Source organism: Hyla sarda, chromosome 1 (assembly GCF_029499605.1).
Source record: "Hyla sarda isolate aHylSar1 chromosome 1, aHylSar1.hap1, whole genome shotgun sequence".
Classification (NCBI taxonomy): domain Eukaryota; kingdom Metazoa; phylum Chordata; class Amphibia; order Anura; family Hylidae; genus Hyla; species Hyla sarda.
The window spans coordinates 400817994-400844597 of NC_079189.1; the positions used below are offsets into that span (position 1 = coordinate 400817994).

General features: G+C 45.2%; 1 long non-coding RNA gene across 1 annotated transcript in view; it reads right to left on the reverse strand.

Moving 5' to 3' along the window:
- The window catches only part of LOC130277242 (uncharacterized), a 50375-nt gene that overhangs the window by 663 nt on the left and 23108 nt on the right, over nt 1-26604 (reverse strand). The window lies entirely within an intron of this gene.

The following is a 26604-nucleotide window of genomic DNA, read 5'->3' on the forward strand; positions in this document are numbered from 1 at the left end:
TGGTGGGGCTGATGGTAACCATCATTTGCACTGCAGCAGACTGCGCCACTGGAGGAACAGTAGTTGGTGCCTGTTGGGCCGGCCAAATCTCCTTCTCTGCAGGAGGAGGCCGAGGCACTTTAGTTGGTGCCTGCTGATTAGGCCAAACCTCCTTGACCACAGAAGTAGGCTTGGGCACATCTGTAGATGACTTGTGCAGGAACTTTGGTGCCATGACAGGCACCTCGGGCAAGTAGACCTCTTCCTCTTGGACGGTGCCTCTGACTTTAGGGGGAAGCAAAACAAAGGGATCCGCGTCCCAGTGCGACGGGAAGTAGGAACAAGGAACCTTTGTTGGATTTTTCGGACGGGTCCCCACTGCCGCCTACTCTCCTCTCATACTTTGTACAGGAGTGTATTCCCTAATCTCCCCGCTCTCTAGAGAATGCAGGGGTGTGGGGAGATAGTCTCTTTGGACGGCACGACGATTGATCAAGATGGTCCCACCATGACGACAGTCCATGAGGTTGCCAAACCCCCGCACTTTGTCAAAGTTTACAACTGTGGCTCTTGTGCCGTTCCAGGGGTGGCTCTCCCTCTCAGGGATGGTCCAACATTCTAATATACAGGGCCTCTAATTCTTTAGTGTCTTGCTGCTACACTTATCGCACTTCATATGGTAGCAGCTTTTGCCCATATTCCTTCATTCTTTGTGTCCTCATGCCCTCTACAATTTTGGCCACCTGGGCTTCTCTTATAGCCCTCTCGGACTGGGCCGTCTGAACTGGGGGATGGGGCTTCCCTGGCAGGGAAAGAAGGTGCTCTCTCATGTACTGGATCAGTCCTGGCTCATCGCCAAATAGCCACCGGGGCAACGGTGGTGACCAGGGGAGTACTACAGACTTCTGGACCTGGGGCGGTTTGCTCTGGGCTAGGGGTAGAAGGAGGGGTAGAGAAAGTGGACTCACGGGTTACTCACTTTTGACTCCTCACCAGGTCCGGTGGTGAGAGGACAGCCTCACCAGCGATGATCCTCGGGAAGATGCCGGCAATCCCTCCGCCGGGGTTGCTGGCCAGTCTCCATCGTTCTCGGGCAGCAGAACTTGGTAGCAGGCCTCTTCGGCCCCGATGGAGATCAGTTGTAGACTATCTGCTTGAAACATTTGCTCCATAGCAACTTTCTGGGCCTCCGGCGCCATCTTGGGACACTCTGACCTCATGCTTGCCTGTTCCGCCATGTTGCTCCACTTGCAGACTTCCAGCTACTGAGAGGATCCGTTGGCGCTGCTTCTTTTATGTAGGGCTTCAGGAAAATGGCCGCCAGACGGAAGTGCGTCAGCGGTGCAGCGCTGACTTCCGCTCCCCCAGCAACAAGGGACGGATCTTTACAGTTCCACTTCGGCATTGATATAGCAACATGGTTTCCACACCCAAGGGCGGGACGTTGACCAGCCCTGGATATTTTCGCGCGCTTCTCTGGCACATCTTTAAAACAGCTTGGCTAGGCCCACAGAGGTGATCAGCGACTTCAGAGACCACAGGGCTTGCTGGGACTTATAGTGGACTTGGACAATTTGATGCAGGCCATGCTGACTTGAGACAGATTGACTTGACTGAGACTGACTATACCCCATTTGCAGCTTACCAGGCCTTGTGGATCTGGGGCTGCATGGTAGACTTTGGCCTCTTCTGGACTCCAGACACACTCTGACAGGACTTGACCTTACTGCAACTCAGCTAAGCAGGAAGATTTCAGAGCTCCAAGACAGTGAACTAGCTCCACCCAGGTATTATATGGGGGAAAAAGGAGGGGTCCCATAGGTCACCCTTAGGTCACATGGTCACTGGTACCTCACTGGGTTGCAATTGTGGTGTCAGTTGGGTGCAATGCAAGGTAGCTGTTATAACCCATGGGGCAGATGTTATTAACCCCTTCTTGTCATGACTCCAGGGACGTGGTTTAGCCTTCACCACTTGAAGGTAATACCACTGGTCCCAGGCTAGACATGGGGGCAATGAAGACACCAATGCCAAGTTATGGACAATGGTAGCTTTACTGAGAGTAGACAGACCAGTGACACAGACCTCGCAGGCTTGCCGGGACTTGCAGTATGTAGAGACACTTTAGTGCAGGCCACAGTGATTATATAGAAGACTTGACTTGACTGACTTGACAATTGACATAATGATGACTTTGAGCTTACTTGAGCTGACTTATGGCTGCAGACTTGAGGTCTCCAATGCTCTGGACACACTCTGAGACGACTGCACTGGACCTAAGCAGGAATAGCAATGAGCTAAGAGAGAGATTGCAGCCCCTCCCTTGGTTTTATAGGAGGGCTGTGCTAGGAGCCCATATGTCACTTGGGGGGTCACCTGGGTGCCTCCTGGGTAACAATTACATGGTAACAGCTATTAAAGAAACAGTACATTTTATAATAGTGTGCTGGACATGCTACTATATGACCTGTTTAATAGTTTTAATACATATAGATACCATGAGCCTATCCCATTTTTATATCATTTAAATAAATGAATGTATGTGCTAGCCCTTGGGGGGGTGTATGGTAACTGGGGTGTTTAGGTAGATGAGGGGTTAAGGTTAACCCTATAGTTCGTGACACCAGGCTGAGGGCTAGTATGCTGAGGTAATTCTCCGGCCTATTGCCGCCCTTCCCAGTAACGATAGGTGCATGCATAAAATGACTGAAGGTCCACAAGGTACTTGAACTTGGATAAACTTTACTTAAATGCTTGCGGTACATCCAGTGCACAATAACAGTCTCATGCAAACAGTCTCTATATAGTTCAGTGACTGACAGTTGTTGCGGACCTTGAAACGTAATACAAGTCTCTGAATTTAGGGTAGTTTGCGAAGATCCGTGCGGATTTAGGGGATAGATAAGGTCCGGTGATCCTGCAGAGTGCTTAGGGATTGATACACTCACGATTCTGAATAGATCAGCCGTTGCCGCAAGGCTCAAGCATAAATCACTGCGGAAGATAGCTGCGCAGATCCTGCTCGTTTGACAGCCCAGGAACAAGAGAGAGAAATCATGGCCGCCGCTCCCTTATATGGGCAGGGGCGGGGTTGTTTTGATTGGTTCGAATATCTGTCACTCACCGTCACAAAGCATGGTGGGCACAATACGTCACAGGGACCTCCAAAGGTCCTTAAAGGGGTACTCCGGTGAAAACCTTTTTTCTTTTAAATCAACTGGTGGCAGAAAGTTAAACATATTTGTAAATTACTTCTATTAAAAAATCTTAATCCTTCCTGTACTTATTAGCTGCTGAATACTACAGAGTAAATTATTTTCGGAATACTCTCTGGATGTCAGCACAAGCACAGTTCTCTCTGCTGACATTATTATAATAATAACACTTTATTTATTGTTGTCCTTAGTGGGATTTGAACCCAAGTCCCCAGCGCTGCAAGACAGCAGTGCTAACCACTGAGCCACCATGCTGCCCTTAGCATACATCTGCTATGCACGGTTGCTAAAATGGACAGAGATGTCAGTAGAGAGCACTGTGCTCGTGATGTCATCAGTGTTCCAAAAAGAAAGGAATTTCCTCTGTGCATTGAGCAGCTATTAAGTACTTGAAGGATTAAGATTTTTTAATAGAAGTAATTTACAAATATGTTTAACTTTCTGCCACCAGTTGATTTAAAAGAAAAAAGGTTTTCACCGGAGTACCCCTTTAATCAAAAACCTGATCACGTGACCCGCAGGCCCTGCTATGCTCCGTACAGGTAATTTACTAGTTGAATACATTAGTACTATTATATTTACATAAATCCTGAATAAACTATTAGTTTAATGACTATCTAGATGAGAGGTGACAAGGGGCAAACTAGACAAAAATCACTCGACGTCCTAGGAACTCTGGCTATGGGGACCTACATACACAGGTACCGGATAGGATGCGGTACCGGGACACCACATGTATAACATCTAAAATATGTATATATAATTACAGTGGTATATTTGCCCACTTGTTTGCCCATAGTCAAAATGGTGTATTGTATACCTGCGCATGCGCAGTGTTCCTATGCCTTTTTGTATCCGAAACTTGCGCAGTAACAGAGACAGCGAAGTGCGCACCTATCTATGTGATGTATGCGCAGTCGCAAGCACATACGGTATGTTCAGGGAATGGCAGAGTCAGGTGATGTGTCATATGACACGCCAAGTATATTATGTATGATCTTTTTATGGAGATTATAGTGCACTATATGTTTATGGTAATGTGGATGATTTTTGCACTTATATAGTCTTTGATTGCACGATGTACTATTTTTTATTTTACTGTTTATACTGATTATGTCACTATGTACCCACCCCTTTGTGGGCGTGCTATACCCTATATATACTGTTCATTTGCACCTTATTGTATGCTTGAAAAAGTCCTCATTGAGTGGGTTGAAACATCGCTACACATTTTGGGTCAATAAAAATCACTTTATAACGGATCGCTGGAGTGCCGCCCTGTTCATTTTGGATACTGTACTATTTGGGACTTTTTGGTCAAGTTCAACATAGGACTGAGCACCCGCCTGGATCCAGGGACCTACAATCCCTCACAGTGCCACCCCTGCTTTCATATTTTCTTTATAATACAACTTATGTACATAGGGGATAACACATAAAGGGGGCCCTGGGGACATGGAGAGACTCTCCCTGACAGGGCAGGAGAAGTACAGGGAAAAACCATCCTGTATTGGGCCACCACACAATCACATGACAACAGGTCTTAAAAGCATAACACATTTTATACGCAATACACTATATAACACAGGCACTTAGGAATATACATAGAGTACAGGGGTCACTGTATGGAGGCTGCCTGACAGGGCAGCAAGGGTACAGAGGTGCAACTCCTGTACTGGGCCACCACACTCCCCTGCTGTGTTATATACAAACTCTAAATATGAGAAAGATTAGGAGCTCTTACTTTCTGTTTACAGAAAAAAGAACCTGTTCCTACAATGTAAGTGTGGTAAGCTAAGGGTGGCATGTAATGTGAACAATAGTAACATGGATACTTGGCTGGCTGGTGGAATGTTCATGATGCCAGTAGTGTGGTGTGAAGATGTTGGTGGTAGTAGTCTTGCAGATCATTTACCACAACTACAAAGGAAGTTGTCATCCAAGTGCCGGAATATAACTCCTCAAACTTTAGATAACCACTTGTAAAGTCCACTGAATAATGTTGCAGGATGACAATAGAAATGTACAGATCAAGTTCTGCTGATAAGATAACACTGCTGCATGGATTGTAGTGAATTGCCACAGTCACAGTTTACTGGCTTGACTCTGCTCTGACAAGTGACTGTTGACAATGGACGACAGACGATGACAGACCCGAGCATGCTTACGAACAGAGTTCCATTGGTATTGCATACAGTCAGGAAGGACACAATGGAAAGAATAGGATATTCATTTAATTTTCACTATGTGGTCCGTCAGACACTGCTAGTGCCCCCAAAGCCTTGACTGAGATGACTGAGACTTTTCCCTGGATGGCAGGATCTGTGTGAAGGAAGTGTAGCAAGTTCTGGACAGGAGACTGGTAAGCTGGGATTGAGACCTGCTCCCATAAGGTATGGGAGCACAGCAAGAGGAGATCCTTTCTCACTACTGGCCAGGGCCAGACTGTCTTACTGAGAGCTCCTCCCTTTCTGTGAGACCAGGGTGGAGGAAGGGCTGACTGGCCCTGATTGGCTAAGACTGTTGCTGTGGCTACTCACTGTTCCTTTACTGAAAGACAACAAACTCTTTCAGAGAAATTAAAGGCACAGTTACAATAATTGGTGACACAGTTAAAGGGGTACTCCGGTGAAAACCTTTTTTCTTTTAAATCAACTGGTGGCAGAAAGTTAAACATATTTGTAAATTAGTTCTATTCAAAAATCTTAATCATATCTGTACTTATTAGCTGCTGAATACTACAAATGAAATTCTTTGCTTTTTGGAATGCTCTCTGATGACATCACAAGCACAGTTCTCTCTGCTGACGTTATTATAATAACACTTTATTTATTGTCGTCCTTAGTGGGACTTGAACCCATGTCCCCAGCACTGCAAGACAGCAGTACTAACCACTGAGCCACCATGCTGCCCTTAGCATACATCTGCTATGCACGGTTGCTAAAATGGACAGAGATGTCAGTAGAGAGCACTGTGCTCGTGGTGTCATCAGTGTTCCAAAAAGAAAGGAATTTCCTCTGTAGCATTCAGCAGCTATTAAGTACTGGAAGGATTAAGATTTTTTAATAGAAGTAATTTACAAATATGTTTAACTTTCTGCCACCAGTTGATTTAAAAGAAAAAAGGTTTTCACCGAAGTACCCCTTTAACCCCTTAAGGACCCAGGACGTACTAGTATGTCCTGGTGTTTCTCCGGTCTCTGCCGCGCCCCGGGCAGAGATCGGAAGCGGATGCCTGCTGAAATGCTTCATCAGGCATCCAGGGCAAACGCCGAGGGGGGCCATGTAGGTCGCCGCAAATCGCAAGGGAAATCGCCCTTGCGATCTGCAGCGATACCGGGCTGATCGGGTCTCTGGGACCCGACCGCCCGGTAATTTCGCTTGATCCCGGCTGTCACAGACAGCCAGGACCATGCTAAAGTATAGGAGCGAGGTGGAAAGCTTGCAACCTCCTCCTATTCCCTGCGATCCGTCGGTTAGTTAACCGATCAATCGCAGGGGGGGGGGGGGCGGTTACTTCCTCCCGCCCTGCCCGGCCCCTTGAAGTCCGGAGAGGACGGGAGGAAGACCGGAGGATGCGGCGGGGGACAGGGGAGTGCTGGGGACCGGCCCCGGTACTTACCTCGTCCCTGAAGACCCGGATCCCGGCGATGAAGACGGCAGCGGCGGCGGCGACAGGTGAGTGGATCTTCAGCCGCGGTCGGGCCCTTTACAGCAATGCTTTACAGCAATGCACGTCGCCGTAAAGCGACATGCATTGCTGTAATGGGACCCTGTAAACTACAACTCCCAGCATGCCCAGACAGCCCTTAGCTTCTGGGCATGCTGGGAGTTGCAGTTTTGCAACATCTGGAGGACCACAGTTTGGAGACCACTGTGCCCTTCCAGATGTTGCAAAACTACACATCCTCAGCATGCCCTTACTGTCCAGGCATGCTGGGAGTTGTAGTTCTGTAACATCCCGCCCGTGTGACTGTACCCTAAAAACACTACACTAACACAAAATAAAATAAGTAAAAAACACTACATATACACATACCCCTACACAGCCCCCCTCCCCTCCCCAATAAAAATGAAAAACATCTGGTACGCCACTGTTTCCAAAATGGAGCCTCCAGCTGTTGCAAAACAACAACTCCCAGTATTGCCGGGCAGCCGTTGACTGAGTTTTGCAACAGCTGGAGGCACCCTGTTTGGGAATCACTGGCGTAGAATACCCCTATGTCCACCCCTATGCAAATCCCTAATTCAGGCCTCAAATGCGCATGGCGCTCTCACTTCGGAGCCCTGTCGTATTTCAAGGCAACAGTTTAGGGCCACATATGGGGTATCGCCGTACTCGGGAGAAATTGCCTAACAAATTTTGGGGGGCTTTTTCTCCTTTCACCCTTTATGAAAAGGTGAAGTTGGGGTCTACACCAGCATGTTAGTGCAAAAAAAAAAAAAACTTTTACACCATGTACATTTGAGGTGATTTGCACAGGGGTGGCTGATTGTTACAGCGGTTTTGACAAACGCAAAAAAAACAAAACCCCACGTGACCCCATTTCAAAAACTACACCCCTCACGGAATATAATGAGGGGTGCAGTGAGAATTTGCACCCCACTGGTGTCTGACAGATCTTTGGAACAATGGGCTGTGCAAATAAAAAATTTTGTACAGCCCACTGTTCCAAAGATCTGACAGACACCAGTGGGGGTAAATGCTCACTGTACCCCTTGTTACGTTCCTCAAGGGGTCTAGTTTCCAAAATGGTATGCCATGTGCTTTTTTTTTTGCTGTCCTGGCACCATAGGGGCTTCCTAAATGCGACATGCCCCCGAGCAAAATTTGCTCTCAAAAAGCCAAATATGACTCCTTCTCTTCTGAGCATTGTAGTTCGCCCGTAGTGCACTTCAGGTCAACTTATGGGGTACCTCCATACTCAGAAGAGATGGGGTTACAAATTTTGGGGGGTATTTTCTGCTATTAACCCTTGCAAAAATGTGAAATTTGGGGGGAAACACACATTTTAGTGACTTTTTTTTTTTTTTTTTACATATGCAAAAGTCATTAAACACCTGTGGGGTATTAAGGCTCACTTAATTCCTTGTTACATTCCTCAAGGGGTTTAGTTTTCAAAATGGTATGGCATGTGTTTTTTTTTTTTTTTTTTTGCTGTTCTGGCACCATAGGGGCTTCCTAAATGAAACATGCCCCCCAAAAACCATTTCTGAAAAACGTACTCTCCAAAATCCCCTTGTCGCTCTTTTGTTTCTGAGCCCTCTACTGCGCCCGCCGAACACTTTACATAGACATATGAGGTATGTGCTTACTCGAGAGAAATTGGGCTACAAATACAAGAATACATTTTCTCCTTTTACCCCTTGTAAAAATTCAAAAATTGGGTCTACAAGAAAATGCGAGTGTAAAAAATGAAGATTGTGAATTTTCTCCTTCACTTTGCTGCTATTCCTGTGAAACACCTAAAGGGTTAAAACACTGACTGAATGTCATTTTGAATACTTTGGGGGTGCTGTTTTTATAATGGGGTCTTTTGTGGGGTATTTCTAATATGAAGACCCTTCAAATCCACTTCAAACCCGAACTGGTCCCTGAAAAATAGTGAGTTTGCAAATTTTGTGAAAAATTGGAAAATTGCTGCTGAACTTTGAAGCCCTCTGGTGTCTTCCAAAAGTAAAAACACGTCAATTTTATGATGCAAACATAAGGTAGACATATTGTATATGTGAATAAAATAAAAAAAAATATTTAGAATATCCATTTTCCTTTCAAAGTTAGAAAAATGCAAAATTTTCAAATTTTTCATCAAATTTTGGGATTTTTCACCAAGAAAGGATGCAAGTTACCACAAAATTTTACCACTATGTTAAAGTAGAATATGTCACGAAAAAACTATCTCGGAATCAGAATGATAACTAAAAGCTTAGTTGACTGAGTCCTTAAGGGGTTAAAGACCTTCTTACCTCACAATGCATAGAAGTTCAGATTGGGGTCAGAGACAGGCATCTTGAGGGGTAACAACCATCCGGCAGAGCAGGTAGTAAAGGTGTTCCGCTCTGGTCCACCACATAAGCAGGGGTGTTTCCAAGGGGGGGGGCTAGCCCACTCTACATTGAACTGTGCCCCTCCATGTGCCCCCAACTCAAATCCCCCCCCCCATGAGGGCCCAACTACCATCGGGCATTTGCCCAATGAATAGTGCCATCCGCAGGGCCGGGTGCAATAAAGAAAATTGTCCTGGCCTCATTTTACTAAAAGCACCTTTTTAAGACACGCTATAGTTAAATGCTCTGACAGAGGGAAGAGCCATTGGCTCCTAGTCCTGCCAATCACTCTTGTGGCCGCCCCCAATATCAAGGGCGGCCACAAGAGCGGCCGCTGCATCCATACATTAAACAGGAGGATCGCAGCGGTTGTCAGGAGGAGTGACATCCTGCGTGATCTTTCCATAACTGCAGCTACTACTACTCCTAACATGGAGCACACTCTGCCTCATGCTGGGAGCTATAGTACCTGCATTAATAGACAGATCGCAGTGGGTGTCAGAAGTTATACTCGCTGTGATCTGTCTATTAATGCAGGTACTACTGCTCCCAGCATGGAGCAGAGTGTGCTCCATGTTGGGAGTAGTAATACTTGCAGATAAGAACAGATCACAGCGGGTATCACTACTGACATCCAATGTGATCTTCCTGTCTATAGCAGAGATGGAGCAACTGTATACAGCGCTCGCATCCCTGCTCTGCACTATACTCCAGGCCGGCCACTCATTCATTCATCTTTTTCTCACAGCTGTGATTGGCTGCAACCATCCGGCCAATCACAGCTCTGGGCGGAAAATATGAATGAGTGATATGAATTTCTATTGACCTCACTGGCTGGAGTATAGTGCGGAGAGGCGAGCGATGTGTAGACCCGCTCGCATCTCTGCTATATTATGGACGATCGCATCGGGTGTCAGGACTGAGACCCGGGGCGATATGTCTAAAGTACAGGTACTACCACTCCCATCATGGAACAGTCTGTTCCATGCTGGGAGTAGTAGTACTACATTAAAATGTTAAAAATTGAGAAAAAAAAAAGTGAAACACACACACTTTATTAAAAAATAATAAAAATTGGGTTATAAAATATATACATTGCGTTTAATAAAAAATGTTCCATCACTGCTGCATCCTTTTTTATTTTTTTATTTATTTTTTGGTACCCAACAAATTTTGGGTACCAAAAAACAACGCCAAGGTGCAATTTCCACACAAATGAAAAAAGTAAAAAAAAGCCAGAAAAAACGCATGATGACGTACATTGCACTGGCAATTTTTCAGGCGTTTTTTTAATCCCTAAAAACGCAGGATGAAAAACCAAGTGAAGACTTAGCCTAATGGGGAAAACCATGTTAAGGGGCCTGTCTACCTACTTAAGTGACCTAACGATTTAATGTGGGGGAGCTATCTACTCTTCCCCAACTCGTTTATCTACCCACTTTACTGTGTGGGACACCAATGGGGATATTATTACTGTTTAGAAAGCTATAGGTGCTGGAAAAGTGCAGAAACTAAAATGTTTGGCAGGTTCTGTGGAGATGAAGGTGCCTGGAAGAAATCCTTGTATCTGGGCCCATGAAAAAAAAAAAGGAAAGTAAACAACTCCAATCAGAGAAGACATTACCTGATATAACTGTTTGTAATCCCTTATGGTCTGCAGAGCCTGTGTAGAGCTGATATCTAACTATTTGTTCACTGTATAGGGGGATTTTTCTTTCCTGTATACTGGTATTGTTAGTATAATTGGTCTCAGTATACAGGATTTGGTCAGTAACAGCACGATGGTAATATATGGTGATGTATGGCTCCTGTGCCATTGTGAGGCGACAGGAAATTTAGGCATGCTGGGAGTTGCAAAACTACAACTACTACTCCCAGCATGCCTGGACAGCTGTTAGCTGTCAGGGCATGCTGGGAGTTATAGTTTTGCAACCTCTGAAAGTCCATAGTTTGAAGACTACTGCTTTATAGGCTAAAGCAGCAGCGTAAAGCAATATTCCCATCTAATAAAGTTATTCTCTATCCACAGTATAGGGGATAACAAGCAGATTGGTGGGTGTCTGACTGCTGAAACCACCACGGATTCTGAGGATGGGGACATAATTGCCTCTAGACTGAATGGTGCGAACAACACGTAGAAACGTTATGCGACAGTATAGATAATGATTGGAGCAGTGGCTGGACAGGTGTGGTCTGCACCGTTCACTCCAGGGACAACTGTGTCTACATCCTCAGGATCGGCAGAGGTTCCCTCAGTCAGATCCCCAACTATGTGCTTGTTATCCCCTATACTGTGGATAGGAGTTAACTTAACCTCTTAAGGACCAATGACGTTGTGGAACGTCATGGCACCCTGGGCCTTAAGGACCAATGACGTTCCACAACGTCATGGCGTTTTCCGGTCTCTGCCGCTCGCCGGGCAGAGATCGGAACCAGATGCCTGCTGAAATCCTTCAGCAGGCATCCAGGGCAAACGCCGAGGGGGGCCATGTAGGCCCACCATGTCGGCGATCGCCGCAAATCGCAAGGGAAATGGGACCCGACTCTGGGACCCGACCGCCCGGTAATTTTGCATGATCACGGTTGTCACAGACAGCCAGGACCATGCTGGAGCCTAGGAGCGAGGTGGCAAGCCTGCCACCTCCTCCGATCCCCTGCGATCCGTCGGTTAACTAACCGACCAATCGCAGGGGGGGCGGTTACTTCCTCCTGTCCTGCCCGGCCCCTTGAAGTCCGGAGAGGACGGGAGGAAGACCGGAGGACGCGGCGGGGGACGGGGGAGTGCTGGGGACCGGCCCCGGTACTTACCTCGTCCCTGAAGACCCGGATCCCGGCGGCGGAGAAGGCGGCAGCGGCGACAGGTGAGTAGATCTTCAGCCGCGGTCGGGCCCTTTACAGCAATGCACGTCGCCGTACATGCATTGCTGTAATGGGACCTTGTAAACTACAACTCCCAGCATGCCCAGACAGCCCTTGGCGTCTGGGCATGCTGGGAGTTGCAGTTTTGCAACATCTGGAGGTCCAAAGTTTGGAGACCACTGTGCCCTTCCAGATGTTGCAAAACTACACATCCTCAGCATACCCTTACTGTCCAGGCATACTGGGAGTTGTAGTTTTGCAACATCTGGAAGGGCACAGATTGGGAACCACTGTATTAGTGGTCTGCAAACTGTAGTCCTCCAGATGTTGCAAAACTACAACTCCAAGCATGCTGGGAGTTGTAGTTCGGCAACATCTGGCTCTAAAGAGCAACAACAGGAGGCACACTGGTTGGGAAACAACAGGAGGCACACTGGTTGGGAAACATTGTCTGTTTCCTAACTCAGTGTTTCCCAACCCGTGTGCCTCCAGCTGTTGCAAAACTATAACTACCAGCATGCACTGATGGACTGTGCATGCTGGGAGTTGTAGTTGTGCAACAGCTGGAGGTCCCCCCCCCCCCTGTGAATGTACAGGGTACACTCACATGGGCAGGGGCTTACAGTGAGTATCAGGCTGCAAGTTTGCGATGCAGCAAATTTTGCGCAGCAGCTCAAACTCGCTGTAATCCCCCGCCCGTGTGACTGTACCCTAAAAACACTACACTACACTAACACAAAATAAAATAAAAAGTAAAAAAAACACTACATATACACATACCCCTACACAGCCCCCCTCCCCTCCCAATAAAAATGAAAAACGTCTGGTACGCCACTGTTTCCAAAATGGAGCCTCCAGCTGTTGCAAAACAACAACTCCCAGTATTGCTGGACAGCCGTTAACTGCCCAGGCATGCTGGGAGTTTTGCAACAGCTGGAGGCACCCTGTTTGGTAATCACTGGCGTAGAATACCCCTATGTCCACCCCTATGCAAATCCCTAATTCAGGCCTCAAATGTGCATGGCGCTCTCTCACTTTGGAGCCCTGTCGTATTTCAAGGCAACAGTTTAGGGTCACATATGGGGTATCGCCGTACTCTGGAGAAATTGCCTAACACATTTTGGGGGGCTTTTTCTCCTTTCACCCCTTATGAAAAGGTGAAGTTGGGGGTCTACACCAGCATGTTAGTGTAAAAAAAATAATGTTTTTACACTAACATGCTGGTGTTGCCCCATACTTTTCATTTTGACAAGAGGTAAATGGGAAAAAAGCCCCCCAAAATTTGTAATGCAATTTCTCCCGACCACGGAGATACCCCACATGTGGGCGCAAAGTGCTCTGGGGGCGCACAACAAGGCCCAGAAGGGAGAGTGCGCCATGTACATTTGAGATGATTTGCACAGGGGTGGCTGATTGTTACAGCGGTTTTGACAAACGCAAAAAAAACAAAACCCCACATGTGACCCCATTTCGGAAACTACACCCCTCACGGAATGTAATGAGGGGTGCAGTGAGAATTTACACCCCACTGGTGTCTGACAGATCTTTGGAACAGTGGGCTGTGCAAATTAAAAATGTTGTACAGACCACTGTTCCAAAGATCTGACAGACACCAGTGGGGGGTAAATGCTCACTGTACCCCTTGTTACATTCCTCAAGGGGTCTAGTTTCCAAAATGGTATGTCATGTGGGGGTTATTTTCCTGTCCTGGCACCATAGGGGCTTCCTAAATGCGACATGCTCCCCGAGCAAAATTTGCTCTCAAAAAGCCAAATATGACTCCTTCTCTTCTGAGCATTGTAGTTCGCCCGTAGTGCGCTTCAGGTCAACTTATGGGGTACCTCCATATTCAGAAGAGATGGGGTTCCAAATTTTGGGGGGTATTTTCTGCTATTAACCCTTGCAAAAATGTGAAATTTGGGGGGGAAAACACACATTTTAGTGAATTTTTTTTTTTTTACGTATGCAAAAGTCGTGAAATCCCTGTGGGGTATTAAGGCTCACTTTATTCCTTGTTACGTTCCTCAAGGGGTCTAGTTTCCAAAATGGTATGCCATGTGGGTATTTTTTGCTGTCCTGGCACCATAGGGGCTTCCTAAATGCGACATGCCCCCGAGCAAAATTTGCTCTCAAAAAGCCAAATATGATTCCTTCTCTTCTGAGCATTGTAGTTCGCCCGTAGTGCACTTCAGGTCAACTTATGGGGTACCTCCATACTCAGAAGAGATGGGGTTACAAATTTTGGGGGGTATTTTCTGCTTTAACCCTTGCATACATGTGAAATTTGGGTGGAAACACACATTTTAGTGAAATTTTTGTAAAAATGTTTTACATATGCAAAAGTCGTGAAACACCTGTGGGGTATTAAGGCTCACTTTATTCCTTGTTACGTTCCTCAAGGGGTCTAGTTTCCAAAATGGTATGCCATGTGGGTATTTTTTCCTGTTCTGGCACCATAGGGGCTTCCTAAATGTAACATGCCCCCCCAAAAACCATTTTAGAAAAACGTACTCTCCAAAATCCCCTCGTCGCTCCTTCGCTTCTGAGCCCTCTACTGCGCCCGCCGAACAATTTACATAGACATATGAGGTATGTGCTTACTCGAGAGAAATTGGGCTACAAATATAAGTATACATTTTCTCCTTTTACCCCTTGTAAAAATTCAAAAATTGGGTCTACAAGAACATGCAAGTGTAAAAAATGAAGAATGTAAATTTTCTCCTTCACTTTGCTGCTATTCCTGTGAAACACCTAAAGGGTTAAAATGCTGACTGAATGTCCTTTTGAATACTTTGGGGGGTGCAGTTTTTATAATGGGTCATTTATGGGGTATTTTTAAGATGAAGACCCTTCAAATCCACTTCAAACCTGAACTGGTCCCTGAAAAATTGTGATTTGGGAAATTTTGTGAAAAATTGGAAAATTGCTGCTGAACTTTGAAGCCCTCTGGTGTCTTCCAAAAGTAAAAACTCGTAAATTTTATGATGCAAAAATTTTATGATGCAAAAAAAAATTATTTGGAATATCCATTTTCCTTACAAGCAGAGAGCTTCAAAGTTAGAAAAATGCTAAATTTTCAATTTTTTCATCAAATTTTGGAATTTTTCACTAAGAAACGATGCAAGTTACCACAAAATTTTACCACTATGTTAAAGTAGAATATGTCACGAAAAAACAATCTTGAAATCAGAATGATAGGTAAAAGAGTCTTAGAGTTATTAATGCTTAAAGTGACAGTGGTCAAATGTTCAAAAAACGCTCTGGTCCTAAGGTGTAAAATGGCCTGGTCCTTAAGGGGTTAATATTATGGGAAAATCCCTTTGACTGCATGGTTTTTGGTGCAGAAGCCACACCAATTTCTGTGCCAAAATAATTATAATTATTTACTTACTTTTGTCCTGGCCCCCAGTACTTTTGTCCTGGCCCCCAATTTATCGATAGTCTCGGAAGCAGGATGGAGAGGAAAGATCAGGGGACCAGAAAGGTAAATGGGACCTGCGAGGACCTACAGGGGAATGAGGCTAGGTAGGTTTCTTTTTTCTATTTGCCTCCAGCCCCAGCAATATATTCATTATTTTTTTTTTTTTAAACAAAGCTTACTGTTTAACATCAGTTGTGTTATTTATGTTGGCCATTATAGGGTATAATACCTGCAAGATTACTATTTTGTTTTTCAGAGCAAGTCTAAAAAAAATAATAATAATAATATCTGCATCATTTAAATGTCATGACAACCATCAGATGTGTAGAACCTGCTACAAAAGAGAAGAGTGAGGAATGCGAAAAAAAGAATTGCACCAGTACATCTACTAAAAGGAGCTTTATGTTTAACCCCTTAAGGACCAGGCCATTTTACACCTTAGGACCAGGGCATTTTTTGAACATCTGACCACTGTCACTTTAAACATTAATAACTCTGGAATGCTTTTAGTTCTCATTCTGCTTCCGAGATTGTTTTTTCATGACATATTCTACTTTAACATGGTGGAAATTTTTTGTGGTAACTTACATCCTTTCTTGGATGAAAAAATTGAAAATGTAGCATTTTTCTAACTTTGAAGCTCTCTGCTTGTAATGAAAATGGATATTTCAAATACATTTTTTTAATTCACATATACATATGTCTACTTTATGTTTGCATCATAAAATTGACAAGTTTTTACTTTTGGAAGACATCAGAGGGCTTCAAAGTTCAGCAGCAATTTTCCAATTTTTCACAAAATTTTCTAACTCACTATTTTTCAGGGACCAGTTCAGGTTTGAAGTGGATTTGAAGGGTCTTCATATTAGAAATACCCCACAAAAGACCCCATTATAAAATTTCACCCCCCCCCCCCCCCCAAAGTATTCAAAATGACATTCAGTCAGCATTTTAACCCTTTAGGTGTTTCACAGGAATAGCAGCAAAGTGAAGGAGAAAATTCTCAATCTTCATTTTTTACACATTTTTACAAGGGGTAAAAGGAGAAAATTTATACTTATTTGTAGCCCAATTTCTCTCGAATAAGCACATACCTCATATGTCTATGTAAAGTGTTCGGCGGGCACAGTAGAGGGCTCAGAAGCAAAGGAGTGACAAGGGGATTTTGGAGAGTATGTTTTTCTAAAATGGTTTTTGGGGGAGGGGGCATGTTGCATTTAGGAAGCCCCTATGGTGCCAGAACAGCAACCCCCCCCCCACATGGCACACCAAATTTTCACTAAAATGTGTGTTTCCCCCCAAATTTCACATTTTTGCAAGGGTTAATAGCAGAAAATACCCCCCAAAATTTGTAACCCCATCTCTTCTGAGTATGGAGGTACCCCATAAGTTGACCTGAAGTGCACTACGGGCGAACTACAATGCTCAGAAGAGAAGGAGTCATATTTGGCTTTTTGAGAGCAAATTTTGGTCGGGGGGCATGTCGCATTTAGGAAGCCCCTATGGTGCCAGAACAGCAAAAAAAAAAAAAAAACATGGCATACCATTTTGGAAACTAGACCCCTTGAGGAACATAGCAAGGAATAAAGTGAGCCTTAATACCCCACAGGGGTTTCACAACTTTTGCATATGTAAAAAAATATATATATTAAATTTAAAATGTGTGTTTCCCCCCAAATTTCCCATTTTGCAAGGGTTAATAGCAGAAAATACCCCCCAAAATTTGTAACCCCATTTCTTCTGAGTATGGAAATACCCCATGTGTGGACGTCAAGTGCCCTGCGGTCAAACTACAATGCTCAGAAGAGGAGGAGCGCCATTGAGCTTTTAAAGAGTTAATTTGTTTGGAATGGTAGTCAGGGGCCATGTGCGTTTACAAAGCCCCCCCGTGGTGCCAGAACAGTGGACCCCCCCACATGTGACCCCATTTTGGAAACTACACCCCTCACAGAATTTAATAAGGGGTGCAGTGAGTATTTACACCCCACTGGCATTTGACAGATCTTTGGAACAGTGGGCTGAGCAAATTAAAAATTAAATTTTTCTTTTTCACGGATCACTGTTCCAAAAATCTGTCAGACACCTGTGGGGCGTAAAAACTCACTGAACCCCTTATTACATTACGTGAGGGGTGTAGTTTCCAAAATGGGGTCACATGTTGGGGGGTCCATTGTTCTGGCTCTATGGAGGCTTTGTAAACACACATGGCCTTCAATTCCGAACACATTGGCCCTCATTTACTAAGAAAATCGGGTTGTAAGTCTATGTTGCTTTCTTACCCGACTGCTTTTTTCCCCTGGTATTTATTATTATGTCGCATCCTGTTTGTCGCACGTGGGTTTTGTAGGTTTTGGTTTCCAACTCCTCTGAGCTGTCGGGAAAAAATCCACAACAATTCAACAAATTCGGGTTGGAAACCTTAATAAATACGTGGGAAAGCTCAGAAATGTCGGGTTACGCCCCTTTTTCGGGTTTGGGAGAATCCACATCGGGTCCGTCGGGAAAAAATGTCGCATAGTGGCGCAGACTGGCGCACGATGTCTGCGACATGGCGCAGACAAAGATGCGCCAAAAAAAAACGACAAAAGAGGTCGGGTTTAGAATAGTAAATGAGGGCCATTTTCTCTTCAAAATCCCAATGGCGCTCCTTCTGTTCTGAGCATTGTAGTTCGCCTGCCGAGCTCTTTACATCCCAATTTGGGGTATTTTCTTACCCAGAAGAAATGGGGTTACAAATTTTGGGGGGCTTTTTTTCCTATTTTCCCTTGTGAAAATGAAAAATTTAGGGTAACACCAGCATTTTAGTGGAAAAAAAAGAATTTTTTTCATTTTGCCATCCAACTTTAACGAAAATTTGTCAAACATCTGTGGGGTGTTAATGCTCACTATACCCCTTGTTACATTCCATGACGGGTGTAGTTTCCAAAATGGGGTCACATGTCGGTATTTATTTTTTTTGCGTTAATGTCAGAACCGCTGTAAAATTTGCCACCCCTGTGCAAATCACCAATTTAGGCTTCAAATGTACATGGTGCGCTCTCACTCCTGAGCCTTGTTGTGCGTCCGCAGAGCATTTTACGCCCACATATGGGGTATTTCCGTACTCAGGAGAAATTGCGTTACAAATTTTGGGGGTCTTTTTTTTCCTTTTACCTCTTGTGAAAATAAAAAGTAAAGGGCAACACCAGCATGTTAGTGTAAAAAAAATTTTTTTTTACACTAACAGGCTGGTGTAGACCCCAACTTTTCCTTTTCATAAGGGGTAAAAGGAGAAAAAGCCCCCCAAAATTTGTAGTGTAATTTCCCCCGAGTACGGAGATACCCCATATGTGGCCCTAAACTGTTCCCTTGAAATACGACAGGGCTCCGAAGTGAGAGAACGCCATGCGCATTTGAGGACTAAATTAGGGATTGCATAGGGGTGGACATAGGGGTATTCTATGCCAGTGATTCCCAAACAGGGTGCCTCCAGCTGTTGCTAAACTCCCAGCATGCCTGGACAGTCCGTGGCTGTCCAGAAATGCTGGGAGTTGATGTTTTGCAACAGCTGGAGGCTCCGTTTTGGAAACACTGCTGCAAAATATGTTTTTAATTTTTATTGGGGGGGGGACAGTGTAAGGGGGTGTATATGTAGTGTTTTACCCTTTATTATGTGTTAGTGTAGTGTAGTGTTTATAGGGTACATTCACACTGGCGGAGGTTTACAGTGAGTTCCCTGCTAGGAGTTTGCGCTGCGACAAAAAATTTGCCGCAGCTCATACTTGAAGCAGAAAACTTACTGTAAGCTTGCCCGGGTGAATGTACCCTGTACGTTCACATGGGGGGAAAAACCTCCAGCTGTTTCAAAACTACAACTCCCAGCATGTACTGACAGACCGTGCATGCTGGGAGTTGTACTTTTGCAACAACTGGAGGCACACTGGTTGGAAAACCTTCAGTTAGGTTCTGTTATCTAACTCTAATATTTTCAAAATATTTTCCAACCAGTGTGCCTCCAGCTGTTGCAAAACTTCAACTCCCAGCAAATACTGATCACTGAAGGGCATGCTGGGAGATGTAGTTATGCAACAGCTGGAGGGATCGCAACTACAACTCCCAGCATGCTGGGATTTTCAGTTTTGCAACATCTGGAGAGCTACAGTATAGAGACCACTGCAAACTGTGGCCCTCCAGATGCTGAAAAACTACAAATCTCAGCATGCCCAGACAGCAAACAGTTGTGTGGGCATGCTAGGAGTTGTAGTTTTGCAAGATCTGGAGGGCTATAGTTCAGAGACTACCATATAGTGGTCTCAAACTGTAGCCCTCCAGCTGTTGCAAAACTCCAACTCCCAGCATGCCCAAACAGCTGTCCTGGCATGCTGGGAGTTGTAGTTTTGCAACATCTGGAATGCTACAGTATAGAGACCACTATATAGTGGTCTCGGACTGCAGCCCTCCAGATGTTGCTAGGCAACTTACCGGCTTTTGTCGGATCCAGGGAGTTTGCTGCACGACATCGCCGCCCACCGATCTCCGACGCCGATAGTCGCCCGCAGCCTCCGCAGATCGGTAAGTGGACTCCGGCGCCGGTCCTCTGTCATTTCCCCATTCTGCCCCGCCTATTGTGGGTGGGCAGAACGGGGAAAATGAAAGTTAACCCCCCCCACCCCCGATCTGCTATTGGTGGTTGCGTCTAGACCACCAATAGCAGGGATAGGAGGGGTGGCACCCCTGCCACCTCACTCCTATCTCTTCAGGGGGATCGTGGGTGTCTTAGACACCCGCGATCCCCCTTATATTCCGGGTCACCGGGTCACCATAGACCTGTAATGACCCGGAATCACGCAAATCGCAAGTGTTAATTCACTTGCGATTTGCGCCGATCGCCGACATGGGGGAGGGGTCTGATGACCCCCCTGGGCATTTGCGCGGGGTGCCTGCTGATAGATATCCGGTCCCCGCCGCGCGCCAGGCACAGGTACGCCCTTGGTCCTTAAGTACCATGGCGCAAGGGCGTATCATTACGCCCTTGGTCCTTAAGGGGTTAATATTGTGGACAATCACATTAGGGTATGTTCACACAAGGGGGATAATCTGCAATTGTTCCACAGTGAATTTATGTGCTGAAAAGCTTTAGTTTATAACATGAGCAGCACAGTTTATATGATATGTGGAAAACTCATTTGCAAGCTGTGAAAAATTTAAATAAACTGTGGTGCGAATTGTGTTAACTGCCTTGGGGTGTAGTGTAGTTGGGGTGTTGCTTTGGTATATGAGGGGTTAATTTAACCTCTGTCACTCGTGACGCCAGGGTGAGGGTTAATAAGCTGAGGTAAATCTTCGGCCTATCGCCACCCTTCCCAGAAACGATAGGTGCGTGCTTAAATGAATGAAGGTCCACAATAGAGATGAACTTGAACTTGCATAAACTTTACTGAGGTACTTGCCAATTAACAGCAACAGTCTTAGCAATACAGTCTTTATACAGTACGGCAGTGATTGACAGATGCTGAGGACCATTGACTTATCCAAAGGACTATTAGAATTATGATTGGTGCAGAGATCAGTTCGGAGTTAGGGGTCTATTTAGGTACGGGGATCTTGCAGAGTTAACAGGGATTGAGATAACTCACAGTTTTGAAAAGATGGCCGTTGCCGCAAGGCTTGGGCCTAGTCACTGCTGATGACAGCTGCGCAGATCCTCCTCCATCAGCAGCCCACGAGGTAAGAGAGCGAGTAATGGCCGCCGCTCCCTTATATGGGCAGGGGCAGGGTCGTTTTTGATTGGTCCGTGTCAGCTGTCACCCACCGTTACAATGCATGGTGGGCGATCACCTGACTTCCTCCAAAGGTCCTTGAACCAGAAAACCAGAGAGTTTTGGAATGCATCACGTGACCCGCAGATCCTGCGACACCACAACAAGGTAAGTACACTTTATGTACATATTTACACATTGAACTTGAATAACATTAACTATTAAAGGGGTGACAAGGGGCTGACTATTGATGAGGACCCCACCGGTACCTAGGGACTTTGGGGACCTCACCACAAGGTAACGGATGCAATTCGGTACCTGGACACCACAACTACAGCGGGGAATAAAAAATCTGCAATATATCTGCAGTATTAAGGATTTTCCATACTGTGAATTGCCTTTTTTTTTTTTTTTTTTTTTTTTTTTTTTTTTACATTTACATAATTCACCCAAGCTTTTACAAGAAATCTAAACCATTTATGTTCCCTGTTGCTAGGTATCAACGCATTATTTGTAAAAGTTCTGATTTATCATTCAAATAAAGCAAGATGAGTGATATTTTGCTCCACTTGTGTTACTGAGAGTCCAATCTGATGTGGTTTTTGGTGGCTCTCTCAGTCACACACATGTAGGGTCAGATTTCTGTCAGTAAGAGATCAGGACATCAAGAGATTTGTTGCCCTCACCACCCTTTACCCACCTAATCCCACAAATACCCTACTAACCCCCCCCCCCCTCTCTGCTTGTAAGGAAAATGGATATTCCAAATCATTTTTTTTATTCACATATACAATATGTCTACTTTATGTTTGCATCATAAAATTGATGAGTTTTTACTTTTGGAAGACAACAGAGGGCTTCAAAGTTCCGCAGCAATTTTCCAATTTTTCACAAAATTTTGAAACTCGCTTTTTTTCAGGGACCAGTTCAGGTTTGAAGTGGATTTGAAGGGTCTTCATATTAGAAATACCCCATAAATGACCCCATTATAAAAACTGCACCCCCCAAAGTATTCAAAATGACATTCAGTAAGAGTTTTAACCCTTTAGGGGTTTCACAGGAATAGCAGCAAAGTGAAGGAGAAAATTCACAATCTTCATTTTTTACACTCGCATGTTCTTGTAGACCCAATTTTTGAATTTTTGCAAGGGGTAAAAAGGAGAAAATTTTTACTGGTATTTGAAACCCAATTTCTCTCGAGTAAGCACATACCTCATATGTCTATGTTAATTGTTCGGCGGGCGCAGTAGAGGGCTCAGAAGGGAAGGAGCGTCAAATGGTTTTTGGGGGGCATGTCACCTTTAGGAAGCCCCTATGGTGCCAGAACAGCAAAAAAAAACACATGGCATACCATTTTGGAAAATAGACCCCTCGGGGAACGTAACAAGGGGTAATGTGAACCTTAATACCCCACAGGTGATTCACGACTTTTGCATATGTAAAAAAAAAAAAAATTTTTACCTAAAATGCTTGGTTTCCCAAAAGTTTTACATTTTTAAAAAGGGTAATAGCAGAAAATACCCACCAAAATTTGAAGCCCAATTTCTCCCGATTCAGAAAACACCCCATATGGGGGTGAAAAGTGCTCTGCTAGCGCACTACAGGTCTCAGAAGAGAAGGAGTCACATTTGGCTTTTTTGAAGGAAATTTTGCTCTGGGGGCATGTTGCATTTAGGAAGCCCCTATGGTGCCAGGACAGCAAAAAAAAACCACATGGCATACCATTTTGGAAACTAGACCCCTCGGGGAACGTAACAAGGGGTAAAGTGAACCTTAATACCCTACAGATGTTTCACGACTTTTGCATATGTAAAAAAAATTAAAAAATTTACCTAAATGCTTGGTTTCCCAAAAAATTTACATTTATACAAAGGGTTAAAGCAGAAAATACCCCCCAAAATTTGAAGCCCAATTTCTCCCGATTGAGAAAACACCCCATATGGGGGTGAAAAGTGCTCTGCTGGCGCACTACAGGTCTCAGAAGAGAAGGAGTCACATTTGGCTTTTTGAAAGCAAATTTTGCTCTGGGGGCATACCGCATTTAGGAAGCCCCTATGGTGCCAGGACAGAAAAAAAAAAAACACATGGCATACTATTTTGGAAACTAGAGCCCTCGGGGAATGTAACAAGGGGTTAAGTGAACCTAAATACCCCACAGGCGTTTCACGACTATTGCATATGTAAAAAAAAAAAAAATGTACCTAAAATGCTTCTATTCCCAAAAATTTTACATTTTTAAAAAGGGTAAAAGCAGAAAATACCCCCCAAAATTTGTAACACAATTTCTCCTGAGTACGGCGATACCCCATATGTGACCCTAAACTGTTGCCTTGAAATACGACAGGGCTCTAAAGTGAGAGCGCCATGCTCATTTGAGGCCTAAATTAGGGATTGCATAGGGGTGGACATAGGGGAATTCTACGCCAGTGATTCCCAAACAGGGTGCCTCCAGCTGTTGTAAAACTCCCAGCATGCCTGGACAGTCAGTGGCTGTCTGGCAATACTGGGAGTAGTTGTTTTGCAACAGCTGGAGGCTCCGTTTTGGAAACCGTGGCGTACCAGATGTTTTTCATTTTTATTGGGGAGGGGAGGGGGGCTGTGTAGGGGTATGTGTATATGTAGTGTTTTTTTACTTTTTCTTTTATTTTTTGTGGTAGTGTAGTGTTTTTAGGGTACAGTCGCACGGGCGGGGGTTCACAGTAGTTTCTCGCTGGAAGTTTGAGCTGTTGCAGAAAATTTGCCGCAGCTCAAACTTGCAGCCCCATACTTACTGTAAGCCTCCGCCCATGTGAGTGTACCCTGTACATTCACATTGGGGGGGGGGGGGGGGGGCGGGCATCCAGCTGTTGCAAAACTACAACTCCCAGCATGCGCCGACAGACTGTACAAGCTGAGAGTTTTAGTTTTGCAACAGCTGTAGGCACACTGGTTTTGAAACACTGAGTAAGGTCACAAACTCAGTGATACATAACCGGTGTGCCTCCAGCTGTTGCAAAACTACAACTCCCAGCATGTACGGTTCATGGTGTAAGGTGACTGCTGGGAGTTGTAGTTTGCAACAGCTGGAGGCACACCGGTCGTGAAACACTGAGCTAGGTAAAAAAAAACAGTTTCACAACCAGTGTGCCTTCAGCTGTTGCAAAACTACAACTCTCAGCAGTCACCGACAGCCAATGGGCATGCTGGGAGTTGTAGTTATGCAACCAGCAGATGCACCAATACAAGTCCCAGCATGCACTTTAGCTGTTTGTGCAAGCTGGGAGTTGTAGTTATACAACAGCTGAAGGTACACTTTTCCATAGAAAAAATGTGCCTCCAGCTGTTGCAAAACCATAAGTCCCAGCATGCCCATAAGGGAATGCTGGGAGTTGTGGTGGTCTGCCTCCTGCTGTTGCATAACTACAGCTCCCAGCATGCCCTTTTTGCATGCTGGGAGCTGTTGCTAAGCAACAGCAGGAGGCTGTAACTCACCTCCTGCTGCTGCTCCGTCGCAGGACTGTCCCTCGCCGCCATCGCTCCTGGGGCCCCGATCCCAACATGGACACCGGGGATCGCGGTCCCCAGCACCCGGGGTGCACGTCCCGCACCCGATCACGTCCTCCGGAAGAGGGGCGGAGCGGGTGCGGGAGTGACACCCGCAGCAGGCGCCCTGATTGGTCGGCCGGTAATCCAGTGCCACCTCACCCCTGCAGGCTCTGGCTGTTTGGGGCCGTCAGAGACGGCCCCAATCAGCCAGTAATTCCGGGTCACCCGGTCACTGGAGACCCGATTGACCCGGAATCGCCGCAGATCGCTGGATTGAATTGTCCAGCGATCTGCGGCCATTGCCGACATGGGAGGGCATAATGACCCCCCCTGGGCGATATGCCGGGATGCCTGCTGAATGATTTCAGCAGGCATCCGGCTCCGGTCCCCAACCGGCTAGCGGTGGGGACCGGAATTCCCACGGGCGTATGGATACGCCCTGCGTCCTTAAGGACTCGGAATGCAGGGCGTATCCATTCGCCCTGCGTCCTTAAGAGGTTAATCATGCACCTTGTATTTATATTTTGATATTTCTGAGTTTTTAACCATATTTCTGAGTTCTGTTAATTATAGATTTTAGTCTGTAGTACATTTGTCGGTTTTCAGGATTATGTATGTCCATTCTGCTTTAGCCTTGTATCTTAGTCTGTGTTCACACTGCTAGTCTAGTTAGTATAATTCCTGTTCTGGTATCCTGGATCCTCCATGTTGTTTGGAGTTTGGTTTTGTGGAGTCTGTTTAGACTCATCTGTTTCTCAGTCTAGTGTTCCGTGTATTACATTTTGGTTTCCTTCTAGGTCAGTATCCTGATCACAAGGTGGAGTGTGCCTGCTGGCTAGAAGTCTATCTAGAGTTATTATTGCTGTCAACTCCTTTTGTGGAGTAGGGTGTCCAGTTTGTTTCAGTTCTGAGTACAGTGTGAACAGTGTCCTATGTTCCTGATCAGTTTGGTGTTTGACATTCAGTTCTTCTGTTCATTCCCTGCATATTCAGGTTTCTCCAGTGTACTTATTCCATTCCTTGTCTTGTTAATTTATTCATGTCTGCCGTTCATCTGGATTCTGGTTTTTGAATTGCTTGTTAGTACACTTTATTCTGCCCTGTTTGCCTGTATATATTCTGTTTTGTATATATGCTTGTATGGTAGTTTTCCCGCTATGTTTCTGGCCTGAGATCAACTATTTATATTATTAGTTTTTACGCCCACTGCAGGGGGACTGGCACCGTGGTTGTCGATCCGCCGTTTAGGTCCACCCCCGGTTATGACAGTTACTAGAAAGTACAATGTTTTGTCTACTAAATATAAGGATACTCTCTGAATATACACTGTATATACTGTAATATACACTGTATATACACTGAAACCTCTCTATAGGACCACCTCTTTCAATTGCCCTCCCCCTTATCATAGCCAGATTTCATTGGCAAATTGTCACTCCACCAAGAATGTAATGATTGTGGTCACATGGGGGCGTGACTGTGACGGGGGTCAGGAGTGGTGGGGGAGCCTGAGCTACTGTACACGCATCCACCTTGCTCCAATACACAGTCTTGTAGCAACGTGCATAACAGCAAAGTAAGTGGCTGTTGGCACTCACAGACACAGAGAGGAGATCCCAAGTAGCTGCGATCAGATGCAGAAGCAGTGGCCAGTGAACTTACCTTTCTGTACGGATCCATCACATTTCTCTAATAGGTAACATAGTAACATAGTACGGTCGAAAAAAGACATATGTCCATCAAGTTCAACCAGGGAATTGAAGGGTAGGGGTATGGCGCGATATTGGGGAAGGGATGGGATTTTATATTTCTTCATAAGC